This window comes from Vulpes lagopus, chromosome X, assembly GCF_018345385.1.
Source record: "Vulpes lagopus strain Blue_001 chromosome X, ASM1834538v1, whole genome shotgun sequence".
NCBI lineage: Eukaryota > Metazoa > Chordata > Mammalia > Carnivora > Canidae > Vulpes > Vulpes lagopus.
In genome coordinates, this window is record NC_054848.1 from 110523151 (window position 1) to 110540985 (window position 17835).

Genomic DNA, 17835 nt, shown 5'->3' on the forward strand with positions numbered 1-17835 from the left:
ACAAATCATCACCCAACATAAAGATTTCCAACTCAGGAGATGCTCATTACACACTGGCATACCCCATAACACACAGAAATGCATCACAAAGCAGATAGGCCTTACAGCATATAGAGTAGTCCCACAGCACAAACACAAAGTTCCCCTATGCCTAGATTTGCCCCCTAATAACCCATACTCTGTTTACAACCCCAGAATACACCTAACACCACATTTCCAGCCAGCCTGTATCATACACACTTGCCTCACAATACACAGTATTGGACTACAACCTCTTGAAATGCCATACATTTGTATGTACAGACACAACCCCATACCTGAGAGACTCCCCCCCTGCTTTAAAAAAACCCACATAGATTCGCCATAAGGCACAGACATACCCTACAATGCAAAGACTGGCCCTATGACAAGACAATTTGCTATGAATCTCTAGAATCAACCCATGACACAGCCTCACCTCATTACTCCAAGATACATCCCACAGTATTCAGGCTGCAGTGTATACACCACAACACCCAGACATGCCCTACAATGTAGGAAGATGTCCCACAATCCCCAGATTTTCCAGATAATACATCCAAAAAAAATCACAGCCATGAAAGTCAGAACACCCAGAATCACTCCCACAAAGCACAGTTCCTCCAAATCAGAAGCTCAGGACTCACAGGATCCATAATTCACAGAGACAACCCACAATCCACTGCTTCACCCCATCTCTCCTTGCTATGCTTCCCTTAATGTGCACTGAGAACAAGCTTACGGTGCACACATGAATCATACTAGTCACAAACTGACAGCACAGGAAACTCACTCACAGGACCTACAATTTACTAATACTTCATAAAACCCACATGCTTGCCCCACAACACCTACACCCACATTCCTTCAGACAGACTCACCCTACAACATAAGACTTAGCACCTCAAACCATGTAGCATCAACCCACAGAACAAAGAGATTGCCCTGTAACAGAAAGGTTTTCTCCACCACACTCAGACTCCCCCCACACCTCACCTCATGCCAGAGCACAGAGACAAGCTGAGACCTACCCTGTGACACATTTCACCACATGACATCTAGCCTCACAGCACTACACAGAGACGTGCCACCTAACCCAGAAACTAGCCCCGGAGCGCTCACACTTGCCCCACGGTCCTCAGAGACCCATTCCACAACACGGAGAAGAGCCATACGCAGAGACGCATAATCCACAACATACGGATTCACCCCAGGACACCCGGGCTTGCTCCAAAACTGCACAGACACCTCTAATAATACCCGGACTCATTACACAATGCTCAGGAGGCCCCACCCACCAAGAATGACAGCCAAGTATGTATCCTGGTGCTAGAACATTCAGCTTCACTTCACGAGGCACGTCCTCACTCTATCGCGTTTGTCCTCAACGACCCTTTGCTCTGTAGGGTACCAGCAGAGGACCTGTGTGCTCACACAGAACTTTGGCAAGTGACTGCACTTCTTGGAGCCTGTCTACTCACGTGTAAACTTGGACAGTACTTCCTTTTAGGTCATTCCAAGAATTAAGCGAGATCGTTTCAAGAAGGAATCATGGTTTAGAACAGTCTTTGGAGGCAGACGTGCCCGTTTACTGGTTGCTGGGACCCGGGCACGTTCAATAGTAGAAATGGTCAGCAGAGCAGAAGGAATGTAGGTTTGGTGTCTGTCAGGCCTGGTTTGAATTCTGCGGCTGCCACTTGTTGGCCACATGACCCACGTAATGCTCTCTAAGTCTCTGATCCTCAGCCCTCATTTGTAAACTGAGGATGACACTGGTTCCCGCCTCCGAGGCCGTTGTGAGGATTGAATGACAGCAGGTATCTTAATCTGATTTTCTAGCCAAAGAAAAGTAGAATGAGGAAGAAAGTAGCAGTAGCACCTTTGGGGCCCTTGGCAGTAGGCAAGCCTGGGGAAGTGGGAGGTGGGGTGGAGGCCGTATGATGTGGGCTTTGGGCAGCCAGGAGGCAGCATGTGGGCTCCGGCTGGGGCCGGACGTGAGAAGGTAGGTGCGTGCCACAGTCTCTGACAGAAATGTCTGCAATGGCAGTGGGATTTGAAGAACTGAGCAGCCACTTGCTTTTTGTCTTCAGATTATAAAAAGCCTCTGTGCTGTTAGGCCATTATTACTATCTTCAGTAATGAATATTTTCCAAAGGAGCCCATATTTTGATGTTTATTTTCTTGGCTACTTCAATAGTAGGAAGAAGATCTTGAGCCCCTCATGCTGGCTGTATCATAGAAAAGCAGGTGTGGAAATGCCCAGAAAAGTTTTTCTGGAAAAAAAGTGCTCACATCTACACACATATATTCATCATAGATAAATACACCCTAGAACACACACACACACACACACACACAGTGCCAGAGATGTTCACACTGACCCAGACCTACAGGGGTGTCATAATCTCACAGACCATATATTCTTACAGCCACAACCAGAGATACATGTTTGCACAAGTATGAACCTAAAACTCAAGCGTCCCGACGTGGGTCATCTCGTATACACACAGATACACACAGATGCACACAAATCCCCATAGTTCTGTATGTAGGCACAGAGCAACACATAGTCATAAATACATAATCCACATTCACATAGACCCAGAGAAGCATGCAGAGACATATATGCTGACCTGGGTAGCATCCAGAGGGTGTATTTACTGATTCATAGCCTCAAAGATGCAAAATCACAGATACACACACATATGCGCATGCAAGAACACATAGATGCTTCTAGAGGCTCATGAGTCCTAAACACATTCCCAAGCACCCCTGGATGTTTACGCAGAAATGTAGGCAGGCATACACGAACCCACACAGACACATATGTGTCTGCACATGTGTACATGTACCCACAGACAGGTGCATTGAGTCATCCATACATAGATGTGTTTTTACTGCTCTGCAGACACAGAGACATTCACATAAACACTGAAACATAGAGACTCATTCATAGGTAAATACATGTGTTTTAAACATATATTTCCTGGCGTTTTCCTGCTTACAGAGTCACATGCATGTACACACAGAAGCATAGTTGTTACTAGAACACATATGTACAAACACGTTCATGCTTGCACATGCATTGTAAGTGCTCATGCTAACCATGACGATTTAAATGTGCATACAGGCACACGCCTGAAAATTTTATGAAGATACACAAAGAAATATTCGGGCGTGTGGATGTACATATGGAAATACACAAGCACGCAGGTGTGCACATGTAAATGCACTTGTGCGAGGAGAAGTATACATGTACACAGATACAAAACCGAGATGGAGCCACAAAGAGATTTCTACATGCACACACACAGGGGCAGTGGCATGTGCATTTAGAGAGATGCTTTTATACAGAGAGGGAGATGTGTTGTATATAGATCTGGGGGGACATATGCTTTTATAGACAGAAGCATACACCTACACATATAGCCACAGGCCTGGAGACCCACACAAAGATATATGTGGGCAAACGCATCTGCACTCTCAGAGGCTCACTCGGGTGCATGAGAGGGGCACGCAGAGTCCCCTACCCATAGAGAAGCACATGGACATTCACAGGAATGCAGGCATGGACACAGAGGCAGAGATGTACACAGACCCACACGCACATGGAGTCACAAAGAGACAGCTGCAGAAGCTCGAGCAGATGCAGGCAGAAACACACATACAGATTTCTACCTGTGCAGGTAGATGTGGAGGCCCACAAGGATGTACAGATAGACACAGAGGCCCACAGACATACACCTGAACCAACCAGGAGGTGCACGGATACACACAGGCGTGTGCATGTCCATTGACCTCTGTGCATAGTCACAGAAATGCAGGCACACACTAGCAGAACCCAGCACACCTTCCAGACATACCGCCACACAGATGCTTATATGTGTTCTCCTGTGTATGCACACGAACAGATGAGTATGCGTAGCACAGAAGCGTGCACACAGACAAGTACATGCAGACATGCAAAGTTCTCCTGCATGCAGAGTCCTTATGTTAGGCAGCAGCATAAACATCTGCACACAGGCACATATGCATTCACCCAGAGAGTCATCCAAAAAAATTCATTCTCACGTATACAGATTGAGGCAGATGCACTCACACATGCCCCTGTGGACACGCAGATGGTTACACAGACTTACACAGGCTGACAGGTGGACAAACAGATGGGTGAAAGCTGAGGCTTGTGCATGTGAATATAGAAGCACCTAGACATGGATAAAGAGGCTTACAGCCAGAATGTATAGGTACAGACATATCAGTTGACACACAGACATGCAGACGTGCAAATACTCACACAGATGAATAGCTGCAGGCAGCAAACATGAGGACTAAACATTTCTGCATAGACATAGATGCTACTTATACACATGGACTCATGCAGAAACATATACATAGGAATACAGGTACAGTTCCGCGGACTTACATATGTATACATAGACGTGAGTACTGCCTCCAAAAAAGACAAGATTTCACCTACTCAGATGGTGACACGCTCCAAACCTCTCTTAGAGACGCACGCACACACAGCTCCATAAAAGCACTCACATATACAGACATATAAATGCACATGGAGATGCACACTCAGATGCCAGGTGTACCTGCCAGAAATACACATCCTCAGCATATAACATAAGAGACATGCCACGTGGTATTTACAGACAACACAGACCTGAACATGGTAAAAAAAAATAGACATATCTATAGGCATACGGAGGCACAGACATGTACACATCAGCATATATACACATTGGCACAGATGTACATACACAAATGATCTACAAATGTACCCTATGCCCCTGTGGCACTCAATCCTAGATGTACATCAAGTATATGAGTGCACACACACATGCATCTGCCATCATAGGCATGTAGCTGCATACGTGGACTTAGTCTGCAAGCAGAAACACAGGCACATGCACAGTCACGGAGACATATGCAGAGGTTTATATATATGAAAACACAGAGACTCAAATACTTATAAAAGCACGCACAAATAAACACACTTCCACATTCTCAAAGGAAGCTGTGACTTTATTTTTTAAATAAATTTATTTTTATTGGTGTTCAGTTTGCCAACATATAGAATAACACCCAGTGCTCAAGAGAAAATGGGAATTCTTGAGCTCCCTCTAATGACTATACAGTATAAAAGCAGATGTAGAGATTACCAGAAAGAGATCTAAAAGATCTGGGGTGCACAGGTGTTTGTGTGCATGCACACACACGAATGCACACACTTCCACATGCATAGAACCCCAGGCATAGAATCACAGAAATACAAATGTGCACAGCCAAATACAGAAAGATACACAGACGGATGGCATGCACACTCATATGCGTGTGCACACGCACACACACGCCACTGGAACATCATACAGTGTAATATTTAAGGGCATGGCTATTGAATTGGGAGAAACACAAACTTACATTTTCTTACCAACTCAATGATTTGGGGCCATTTTTCTGCTTTCTCACATATAATATGGGGGTGATATTAGCCCGTGTCTTTGAGAGCTGTTTGAAGATTCAATGAAATTAAGATCTTAACCTTGTGCTTGGAATGTCATAGATGCTGCTTTTCGGTTTTACCAGAGGTGAAGTTCTTAGCTGCATAGAGTTTGGGTTTTGTGGTCAAAGTACATGGTTATATCATAGAATGTATTAACATTATTTGTAAATGGTATTAATGAAGGGTAGATTAGATTACATAAACAAGGCCATTTGTGAAATTTTCAGATGTTAAGGGCTTATTACTTTCCCTGGCAAAAGGAAGCAAATATTCCCTGCTACTGTTTGTTGTGATTGTCTTTATTCATATCCTTTTTCTTTTTGCAGGAGGAGATTGGACAATTCAGAGAGCCCTGGAGGAGGGGGAGAGGGCTTCGTTTCCAGTGTGTACTTGCCACCTAGTGACCATAGTGAGTAAGTACAGTGTTTGTGGATTGCTCAGAAATATTCCTAAAATTTCACCCATTGCAAAGTTGCCTAATTGCCTTGGCAAATAAGCTAGTATATTCAAGTTATAGTGATTTCTGGTATATTCAGAAATTAAAAATGATAGTAAAATAAATCTTTGTTTCTAAATTTCCTTTCTCCCACTTAGTTTTCCTCTGGGCTTTACTGAGACTGTTCTATAACAGTGGTTTTTAAACTTTCTAATTATAGACTTGCTAAAATAAATTTGGAAAACTATCAATTCCAAGTTGGCATCTGAAGTTTTTGATCATAAGTTTATTTGTAGTTATTATTTCCGGCATATTATAAATACTATACTTTTAAATACAATGATTTAATCACACTTGTACGTTTATTCAGTGAACTAAAAGTACCATAGCATCTTGATACTCATCATTGTTGATTTAAAAGCAAAGAAAAAAACATGAACAGTCAGAAATTTTCATGATATTACCTTCTTTAAATCACCATTCTATTTAAGTCCCCTCAGTAAATTACCCTAATGTAATATATTTTTATGTTTAAAAGCCTTTTATTGGTCCTACCATACATCTCTGTGAAAGATATTTCAATATGGATTGAAAGAAATTTTCCTATAATGCCGAGCCTATTAAATATTAAACTTTTTAACCTTTAAATTTTTAGTAGTATACAGTTTATCAGAACAGTATAAAATATTACATATTTTGAAAAGTAATTATTAAAAATAAAAACTCAAATTTGGTTGGAAATGCACCCCTTAAGGGCATATGATTGTTTATTTTCCTCCAAGATAGTTCATGACTCTGAGGATGTCTATTACTTCTAATGAGACAGTGCAGTAAAAATTTTCTTCCTATTTTTCACTTTTAGAGCTATAAGAGGTCGGAAAACTTCGTTCTCATAAATAAGTAGAAGGGAATGGAATGAATGTCCAAATCATAAGTCAAAAATCACAGTGACCTGTTACGACAAGTAATTTTTCATGATTTAAATATTTTAATTAAAATTTAAAATTTGTAACAGACAACTTGATTAGGCCTATCTTTAGTTCCATGAAAGTAAGGAAGCCCCAATTTATTAAAGGATTTCTTTTTTTTTTAATTTTTATTTATTTATGATAGTCACAGAGAGAGAAAGAGAGAGAGGCAGAGACATAGGCAGAGGGAGAAGCAGGCTCCATGCACCGGGAGCCCGATGTGGGATTCGATCCCGGGTCTCCAGGATCGCGCCCTGGGCCAAAGGCAGGCGCCAAACCGCTGCGCCACCCAGGGATCCCTATTAAAGGATTTCTTGCTGAATAATTTATTTCTGGGTTTCTGGTAAGTTTACCAAAATGACTTTATCAAGGATTTAGCAAATGACTATTATATCTGACATACTTTAAGTTTTGGGCATTATTTTTAATGCAGTGTACTTAAAAAGATTAGAAAAATCAAAATACTTAGACCGATATGCCTTAGCCAACATAATAATTTTGATAAAGTGCCTTTAATTTATTTAAATATAAATCTTTGAGGCTACAGATTTGGATCATTGATTTCATAGAAAATATTTATAATATAACTTAATTGGCAAAAGCAATATCCATATCAAAATAATCGGCTAGATCAGCTGTACCTTCAGAAAAATGTCTACTTCATTTTTCAATGGAAAAATGAATTGATATGCATTTTGAGGAACATTATTAAAACCACAGAGAAGTCAATTATGGGACACCTCCTGTTAAATAGTTTATTAACAAGGGAAATAGATTAAAATTATAATGAGAATTTTATCAACTTCAAAATAAATTAAGAGATTAAATAATAATTTTGTTTCTCGTGATTTTAAACAATGTAATATGTAGCTAACATTATAATTCATGTATAAAACAAGGAATCTGATAGGAAGCATAGTTTCCTTTGGTAAATTTGTATGCATGTGTTTTTAGAACTCTGGTGTTGGGTTTGTGGAAATAATTAACTAGGAATCATGTACAGAAATTTAAAGATCCATTAACTTTATTAGACCACAGAATCAAACTTTTCAACTGTATTTTATGAAAGAGATACGCATATATAGCTAAAGAATAATTGGTCTGGAAACTACCATATTTTGTTTTTGATAATGGGAGGAAGAAAATATATAAGTGAAATATTATATAAATATATATTTATAAAGTAAATATTATAAAGTGAAATATTATATAAATATATAGCATATATTTATAAAGTGATATGAGGATTTACTTTAATTGGAAAAGATACTTCAAGATACAATCTGAGAAAACAGGTTTTAAGTAGTTTAATTGAATGATGTATCTTATCTGAAATAAATAACAATTTCTATGTATTGGTTTTACTGGCGTAAACATTTTGTCGTATAGGAAAACATTCTAGTTATATATATATATATATAATCTTTATAATAAAATAAAGATTTTATTTATTTATTCGTGAGAGACACAGAGAGAGAGAGGCAGAGACACAGGCAGAGGGAGAAGCAGGCCTCATGCAGGGAGCCCGATGTGGGACTCGATCCTGGGACTCCGGGAGGCAGACGCTCAATCGCTGAGCCACCCAGGCATCCTCATTCTAGTTATATTTAAAAGAATCAATATCAACAATATATACTGCCATTAGTTAGGTGCATTTTTTCCCAGTTAATGATGCATTTAAGCGATCGGTATTGAGAATAGTTGCAAAATAATGCCTAATTTTAAGCACGTGGGAAAAAAGTTTTTAGGCAGATCAGTTTTAGTAGAAAAGATCCATGGGAGTTGAGAATCTGAGAGTGGATCCCATGGAAACTATCCATGCTCACATACTTCTTGAAAGGATTTCATGTACCAGTAGCCTAGTTCGAAGACCACTGCTCTAGACTATTTTCAGCAGGATTGCTCCAGAACAATATATCATTGTCATTGTTGGGATAATCAATTCATCATAGTTCACATGCAAAAGAGTGCTGTGGAAATAGCTGCCACTGTTGAATTTCTGCTGAATGCTTCTGTGTTTGAGCAAAATGTTCTGGAAGGGATTATTTTATTTTGTTGATAATGTATGTATTGACTAGGTCTACATTGTCCAATATGGGAACCACATGTGGCTCTTGAGCATTTGAAATGTGGCTCGTGCAAACTGTGATATATTCTAAGTGTGGAATACGGTATACAACAGATTTCAGAGACAGGGTAGCGAAAAAATATTTCGCTAATATTTTTATATTGATTATATGTTGAAATAATAGTATTTTGGATATATTGAGTTAAATAACATATTATTAAAATTAATTTTGTCTACTTTTTAAACTCTTTTTTACTTCTTAAACTTTTTCAAAAGGTCGCACATGAAAAATAAAATTACACCTGTAGCTTGCATCGTATGCGTTGTATGTGATAGTGCTGCTCTAGACCTTATGTTGGAACTCTTGAATTTCCTCCAAAAGCATGACCACAGGAAAAAAAAATGGATTTGTCCACTAATCTGGTCCAGTATATTGGTATTCTGATGTAACCAGGACCTCTTACTAGTGTTTAGGTTCTCAGGTTGGGGAATTTCTAGTTGTAAGCAGGAAAAAGTAAAAAACAAAACAAAACAAAACTTCGATATTCCATTAAGGATATTTAAAAAGTAGTCTTTTGTTAATATCTAGGAATTTTCCCAACATGAACTTTAGATGGCTTCTAAGTGGGTGCGTGTGAAGCTTTTCAAACTCTTCAGAAATGTCAGTGGCAGATATTGCATTCTATTGAAGATATGAAGCGTTTCATCGCATTTGAGATGCTTTTTTCCCCCTGTAATTATGTTTTTGTGTAACACTAAGAAAGAAAGCAAACACCTCTAAATAAGCTGTGATGTAATGCTTTCATATCAGTAGAATTGTAACTTTATACTTATTGGAGAGCTCTTTTTGGCTTCTTTAGATATATATGTTTATCGCAGGTCATGATACTACAATAGCCACGCGCAGATTTGAGTGTACACAGGTGATGACCACTCCCTTCAACTGCCTCCTGGCTGACAGTGATTGTTAAATGCCCACTGATTATAAGGTGCATTCTGATTTCAGAGACGTTAAAAAGGGAAGAAAATATACATCTCAGATTCAGGTAAATATGGTAAGTCCTTTGTCACAAAAAAAAGGACCACGGGAGACAGAATGCAAACCCCAAGACATCAACCTAGTGAAAACCTCTCTTCTGTGTATGACTGTATTTGTGAAAAACAAAATGTGGCTCTTATCTAAACATCTATCAGAGCGCACTTAAATACAATTGCATTATACATTACATCTGCACTGTTTCATGGTTTTCTTAGCATTCTTTTATTTGTTTCCTGGTGCGGGAGTGGGAATCATGATGGGTGGAGTATGGCTGGGGACAGAGTGGATTTCTCCAGACTGAAAAAGTCTAGCATCTCTGTTGTGAGAACCACTTAGCACAGTCTTGTGGGAGGCTGTGCCTTCAATGGCACTGTTTGTTCTTCGTAAGTGGCCTAACAGAAGGAGCCTTTCTCCTTGTCATGGCTTAGTTTAATTTTAACATGTTCATTGTATCCTTTCTTGACTGAAGGGCTTGAGAGAGGGAGGAATGGAGATTGAGCTGCTTTTCTAGTTTTTGTTTTATAGAGTATTCAAGAGGGTCCATAAGATGAATCAGAACTCCACAGGAAGTACATTATCTCAAGAATCAATGAAAACAACCCTAGATTTGTCATCCAGGAATTGTGACACATCTCTGATTCTAATGATACTCTTGATAATATGAGACACTTGCAAGAGGTAACAAAAACAAAAGTTTTCATGAAATGAGGAGGATAAGAGAACCAATACCATGTTTAATTGTAGGTTTAACTACAGTTAAACATTATACTAAGACTTACATATCTCTTAGGGGCTCAAAAGCAGGGCCAGCTTCCCGGACGTGTGACTTGTGAGTCTCATAGGGCTCCATGCTTAGTTTAATGCTCTGCTGTAATGGTCTTGAAATTCTTAATACATTTTTTTTTAAGATTTTATTTATTTATTCATGAGAGACACACAGAGAGAGAGGCAGAGACACAGGCAGAGAGAGAAGTAGGCTCCCTGCACGGAGCCCGATGTGGGACTCGATCCTGGATCCCAGGATCACGACCTTCCATAATTTGGCTATTGTAAATAATGCTGTTATAAATATAGGGGTGTGGGCAGCCCCGGTGGCCCAGCAGTTTAGCGCTGCCTTCGGCCCAGGGTGTGATCCTGGAGACCCGGGATCAAGTCCCATGTCAGGCTCCCTGCATGGAGCCTGCTTCTCCCTCTGCTTGTGTCTCTGCCTCTCTCTCTCTCTCTCTCTCTCTCTCTCTCTCTCTCTCTCTCTCTCTCCTGAATAAATAAATAAAATCTTAAAAAATATATAAGGGTGCACTTATCCCTTTGAATTAGTGTTTTTATATTTCAGGGGTAAATACCCAATAGTGCAATTACTGGATCATAGAGTAGTTCTATTTTTATTTTTTATTTATTTATTTTTTAAGGGTTTTATTTATTTATTCATGAGGCACACACACACACACACGCACACACACACACACACACACACACAGAGGAAGAGACACAGGAGGAGGGAGAAGCAGGCTCCATGCAGGGAGCCTGATGTGGGAATCGATCCTGGGTCTCCAGGATCACGCCCTGGGCTGAAGGCGGCGCTAAGCTGCTGAGCCACCTGGGCTGCCCCTATTTTTAAACTTTTGAGGACCCTCCATACTGTTTTCCACAGTGACTACACCACTTTGCATTTCTACCAACAGTGCAAGAGGGTTCCTTTTTCTCCACATCTCTGCCAACGCTTGTTTCTTGTGTTTTTGATTTTAGCCATTCTGACAGGTGTGAGGTGATATCTCATTGTGGCTTTGATTTGCATTGCCCTGATGATGAGTGCTGTTGAACATCTTTTCATGTGTCTGGTGGCCATCTGGATGTTTTCTTTGGAGAAATGTCTGTTCAATTCTTCTGACCATTTTTAACTAGATTATTTGGATTTTTGGTGTTGAGTTGTCTAAGTATTTTTAATATATTTTAGATACTAACTCTTTATTGCATATGCCATTTGCAAATTCTCCTCCCATTTCATAGGTTGCCTTTTAGTTTTGTTGATTGTATTTTTTGCTGTGCAGAGGCCTTTTATTTTGAGATAATCCCCATAGTTTATTTTTGCTCTTATTTTCCCTTGACTTAGAGACCTTCATAGGAAAAGTTGCTATGGCTGGTGTCAGAGAAATTACTGCCTGTGCTCTCTTCTAGGGTTTTTATGGTTTCAGGTTTCACATTTAGGTCTTTGATTCATTTTGAGTTTATTTTTGTGTATGGTGTAAGAAAGTGGTCCAGTTTCATTCTTTCCATGTAGCTCACCAGTTTTCCCAACACCATTTGTTAAAAAAGACTTTTCCCACTGAATAAACTTTCCTACTTTTTTGCAGATTAATTGACCACATAATTTTGGGTTTTCTATTCTGTTCTATTGATCTGTATGTCTATTTTTATGCCAATACCATACTCTTTTGATTATGACAGCTTTGTAGTATAACTTGAAGTCCAGGATTGTGATGCCCGTAGCTTTGCTTTTCTTTTTCAAGATTGCTTTGTCTATTCAGGGTCTTCTGTGGCTCCATATAAATTTTAGAATTGTTTGTTCTCTGTATTTTTATTTTTCTCATCTATAAAATGGCAATGCCATTACAGTTGTTCTCCTTAGCCCCAGATGAGGCTAATTCAGAATCCAACTGAAATGCCCATGGAAGTACTTGTAAACCATAAAGACTGAAACAGATGCAAAAATTATTACCCTCCTCCCAGCATGGAATCCGGGTGGCAACTACCTGCTTGGGGGTCCTAGAGGCTGAGTTGGGCTCCACAGAGCAGCCTCACTATGAGTTGCCATTACCTGAGTAAGAAAAGGAAACTTTTGTCTCCATTGTGTAAAGGAACTCATTTTCTCCAATGTAAAGGGGGAAAAAGTGGCACAGCCGAGATTTTGAGCAGGTCAGGAAATCCTGCATGGCTTTTAAGTGTGCAAGAATGCCTGTCAGTGACTTCCATGGTACGTCCTCAGAGTCTTATTTACACACTTGCTGGGTCTTGCTGTGATGCCATAGAGAGAGGTGAAGGTAGCACTTCAAGTGAGGTCACAGAAAATGCTATTCTAAATATCTTGGCAATGTCTCCTGTCGCTGATGGGACGTGGTGATCAACAATTTGTCTTATTTCATATATCAGCCTATATCAGAGATCACTGAAGACTTTGTGTCTTGTGGGGGGCGGAAGCAAGGATAGGGATGTAGCTTATTAGGAATGAGTGTCCAGGAGAAGGCTGTTTTCTCGCTAAGAGGGTACAGTGTATTTGATTGCGTATCTCCGTGGGGAAATGAGGGGTTACTGTGTTGTACCAGAATGCAGGCATGAAGTGGCTGGGATGTATTTGCATTATTTTGATTTTTTTTTGCACCGGGGTTTGCCCACCGGGTCCGGTCTGCGGCAAGGGCGGAAGACCTGATAAACCAAAAGCAAAGAGTCAATATCTGGTCTGTGATCCCTTGGTTCAGATCTGAGCCTTCCAGCTACCTGGCAACTTGGCTTGAGGAGGATGTGTGACAACCTAGATCAGGACTGGAGACGAGGGACAAGGATGCCGATTGGGCAACTGTAGGAGCATGTTCATTTTGAGAGGTTTTCATCACAAGGGAGCCTGCGAAAGGGAGTTGGCTGTGGCACATAGAGGTCTGGGTGCAGGCACAAAGATGCCTGCATGTGAGAGGGTGAGGAGTTGGGGGGTTCCGTGGGGGCTTCATGAACTTGTTGGATGGAGGTTGTCTGTGTAGGTGTCTGTAACTGACTTAGGTTAAGCTCTACTCAGGTTGGAATAAGAGAACTTTGTTAGGGAGGGAGAGAGAAAGGAGAGGGGCAGAGGGAGAGGGAGAGAGAGAGAAGTTTAAGCAGGCTCCACGAACAGTACAGAACCCAATGTGGGGCTCGAGCTCACGACCCTGAGATCATGACCTGAGCTGAAATGAAGAGTCAGATGCTCAACTGACTGAGCCCCTCCAGGCCCCCAGGGAGAAGAGCTTTTTTGAGCTCCCTGTAGCACTGCCTGAAACCCCTACTGTGTTCCCAGACCAACCAAGAGAGGCTGTACCCATTGGCGAAGGTAAGTTGGGAGTTCAGCAAAGATCTCATTTGTAATATAGGAAGATTTCCAGTGTTTCTCTTAGGACCCCAGTTGAGGTTGAGGACCAGAGAAGGGAAGATGATAATATAGTCTCTGAATTGCAGAGAACCCTTAAAGGCCATTTAGTTCAGTCCTTGTATCTCCATTTTGAAATCTGCAATAAATAGTTTCTCCTTCCTTGGCCTGAACATCTCCAGGAAGGGGGAATGCCATGTTTTCTGAGGCAGCCTGTTCAGTGTCTGGCCATGTTTATAGCTTGGCCTCATGTTGGATGCAGTCTGCCTCCCTGGGATGCACGTTCTGAACTCGAGGCAAGTCGCCTCCTGCTGACACATGGCCCCGTTGATCACTGAAGACAGTTCCTGCCTCATTGGACTCTTCTCTTTGCCGAGGTTCGTCTCTCTCTGGCATTGCCCATTTGACAGTTTGGGCCCCTGTTCCCCTTGTTTTGTCCTTCTTGACCGGGTACCAAAGGTCAGGGGACCCTCTCCCTGGGGTACTGAAGTCTTGCACAGTCTGATCTCTCTATTGACCACATGGCATTTATAGTCAGAGTGTTGACTCACTCAGACTTTGCAGACAGTCTAAATTCACCTTAGTGAAGCCTGAAACCTGCTTCCCTAAGAACTACAGCAATAGGGTCCCTGGGGTGGAGGCGTTCAGTCAGTTAAGCGTCCGACTCTTGGTTTCAGCTCAGGTCAGGATTTCAGGGTTCCGGGATTGAGCCCCTCATCAGGCTCTGTGCTCAGTGTGGAGTCTGCTTTTCCTTCTCCCTCTCCTCCTCCCCCTGCTCGTGTGTGCTCTCTCATAAATAAAAATAAAATATATTTTTTTAAAGAAATGCAGGGGTAGCTGATGCTTCTGACCAGGAGTATTTCCCTCACTGAACATTAGGTCATGGTGGCGTAGGGAGGAACAAAGGTTTTTTTTTTTTTTTTTAAGATATTTATTTATTCATGAGATACAGAGAGAGAGGCAGGGACACAGGCAGAGGGAGAAGCAGGTTCCCTGCAGGGAGCCCGATGCAGGACTCGATCCCAGGGCCCTGGGATCACAACCTAAGCCAAAGGCAGACGCTCAATTGCTGAGCCACCCAGGTGTTCCAGGGAGGAACAAAGTTAAGGTAGAAAGCTATCTGGTGTATTGTCTTTTGTTAGGAGCTTTAGTATCTATTTTCCTTCGACACATCCCTCATTTATGTACATATCATTTCATATGGAGTCTGGAACCTGGGAACATATGGAACAGTGAACCTGAAATGTGGTTGAGGAATTGTGTTAATCACACGCGTGGCTCACAATGGAGCAGGAGTGAGCTTGAAACTTTCCTTTCCTCTTATGTCCCCCTCCCAGTCCTAGGAAAGAACAGCGTTACCTGCAAAGGAGAGGAAGACAGGACCCCGTCACTAAAAATAGAGCAATTTGATTTTTTTTCTTCCTCTAGATTTTAGCTAATAAGTTTGTTCACTGCATAGGCTGCAAAGTGTGGTATGTTCTCTACCTAATTCCCTCCAAACTAATCCCTGGCGGAACATAAAGATGTGATGTTGCCGATTTCTGCTTCATATAAATGAACGAAAGCAGGATCCAGTGTGGTACTACTTTTTGAGCATGTTCACATTCCTGGTTTATATAATCAGCACACATCACAGTAATCACTCACTTAAAATTATGTAATCAATGCTCCGTGCAATGGTTATCTTACAACACGAGGACTGATAGCCAAATGTATTTATGGACATAGTAGAACACACTATTTAGCGTGAGGAACTTTCTGGAAAGAAGAACATGTGGGAGAAGGTTTTGCTTGCATGGTACCATATTCACAATGACATACTCTGCCCCCCCCCCCCCCGCCCCACGCACCTCCTTGGCCTTCACTACATTGACTGCTCTTTCTCCCTCTCTTCTGGGGACTGGTGTTCCTATAGTCTCGAATCTCATTCCTTGCCTTTGCCCTCCCTGAAGTGTTCTGTAGAAAACAGCGTGTAAGCGTCACACACCAAACTGAATTCATTTTATTTTATTTATTTTTAATATTTTATTTATTTATTCATGAGAAACATAGAGAGAGAGAGGCAGAGACATAGGCAGAGGGAGAAGCTGGCTCCATGCAGGGAGCCCGATGTGAGACTCGATCCCGGATCCCCAGGATCACGTCCTGGGCCAAAGGCAGGAGCTAAACAGCTAAGCCACCCAGGAATCCCCCTGAATTCATTTTAAAAAGGAAAGAGAAATACATTTTCCCTGCATTGGAGTTTTCTTAGTAGGAGAAATAAGGAGTACAATAAGAAAGCTTTATTTAGGTAAAGGGTGAGCTGAGCTGAGTCTTATATTTTTTCAAAGCTTGGAAATCTCTGGACCGATGAATAAGGAATTGTGTTGGAATGCACTGAATCTTGGCCTGGCTTCATGCACAGCAGCAGAGTAATTGCGAGCCTGTGAAACCAGGTGTGTTGGCTTCGATTGTAGGTCTCTCGCAGCTCGCAGTGGGGGGGACCGGCCATGCCCAGCCGCCTTCTCCAAGAGCAGAACTTTTTGAAGAAGCAGAACTGGCCACGGGCAGCAAAGTTCCTCTGGTTTCCTGGCCTGTTTGGCCACGGCCCATCCCTGCCCTGGACTCTGCCTCCCCTTCTTTGGCCACCGGCCTGGTAGTAGGGAGCAGAGTGTAGACGGATGGCACTGCCTCATGCAGTTAAAGCACCACTGCATGCTGATTTACATACAGATAGAGCTGGCGTGGAACACAGAGCATTAACTTCCACTCCCGAAGAAACTACCTCGCTTTGCATCTTAATGAAGCTGTATTAAGGCTATGAGCTTCACATTTTAATATTCAGGAACCTGTGTTTCTTGTGTAGAGAAAGCGAGAGCATGAAGCAGCAAAATTTTAGTTGCGATTTCATGGCAGCAGGTGAGCGGTTGACCTGGGGGTGGTACAGATCTCTTCCCCTGGACGTTCAGCCCCATTCTCTTCCCTCAGCTTCTCGGTTAAGGGTCAGGTAGCTCCCTGTTGTAATTCTATCCAGTTTATCCAGATGGTGAACGTCTTTATTACCGAATGGCAGAGAATTCGAGTTTACCCCAGTGGTATTTACTGGCAACACCCATGTTGAACAAGAAGGCAGAGAACTGGGATGCATCACCCCCACTACTGACTAATTGGGTAAACTTCATCCCATTCCCAGTCTCCTCATCTGTAAAATGGGAAGTATAATAATATTTGCTCTGCCTACCTCACGGGGCTGTTGTGGGTACAAGTGAGAAAATACGTATGAACACATAAAATTTAATGTGATCTACAGTTGTGGAGTATTGTGAAATGTAATAACAAGCATAAGGAACTTGTCAGTTGTGGAAAACAATGCCTAACATATTTAATATAAGTGGCTTTTACTGCTCCAGTAGTTATTAAAACTGCAGATTTTAGTGTGCACTCCCGTTTCCTCGAATTTGTAGACATCTTTTGATATATTTTATAAAGATCACGGTATTTCAGCTGAGTTAGATTCCAACCTATTTCTCAGAATCAGTCCCTTTTCATGAAAGGATAAAAAAAAAATGTGGCTTCCACAATTCTGCATAGTTTTCTTTTTTTTTCTGCATAATTTTCGATGACAACCCTATAACAGGTCAAACATGAGGCACTGGGCCACGTGAAACAGCCCAAGTAGCCATAGTTATGGGAATATAACTGTCTTG

The 17835-nt window shown here is 41.5% G+C and overlaps 1 long non-coding RNA gene across 1 annotated transcript in view; it reads left to right on the forward strand.

Moving 5' to 3' along the window:
- LOC121482737 overlaps window positions 1-17835 on the forward strand; it is a 53561-nt gene that overhangs the window by 13397 nt on the left and 22329 nt on the right. Inside the window, exon 3 of the long non-coding RNA XR_005985609.1 lies at window positions 5854-5940. This is a non-coding gene — a long non-coding RNA (uncharacterized LOC121482737). The remainder of the gene's footprint in view (window positions 1-5853; window positions 5941-17835) is intronic.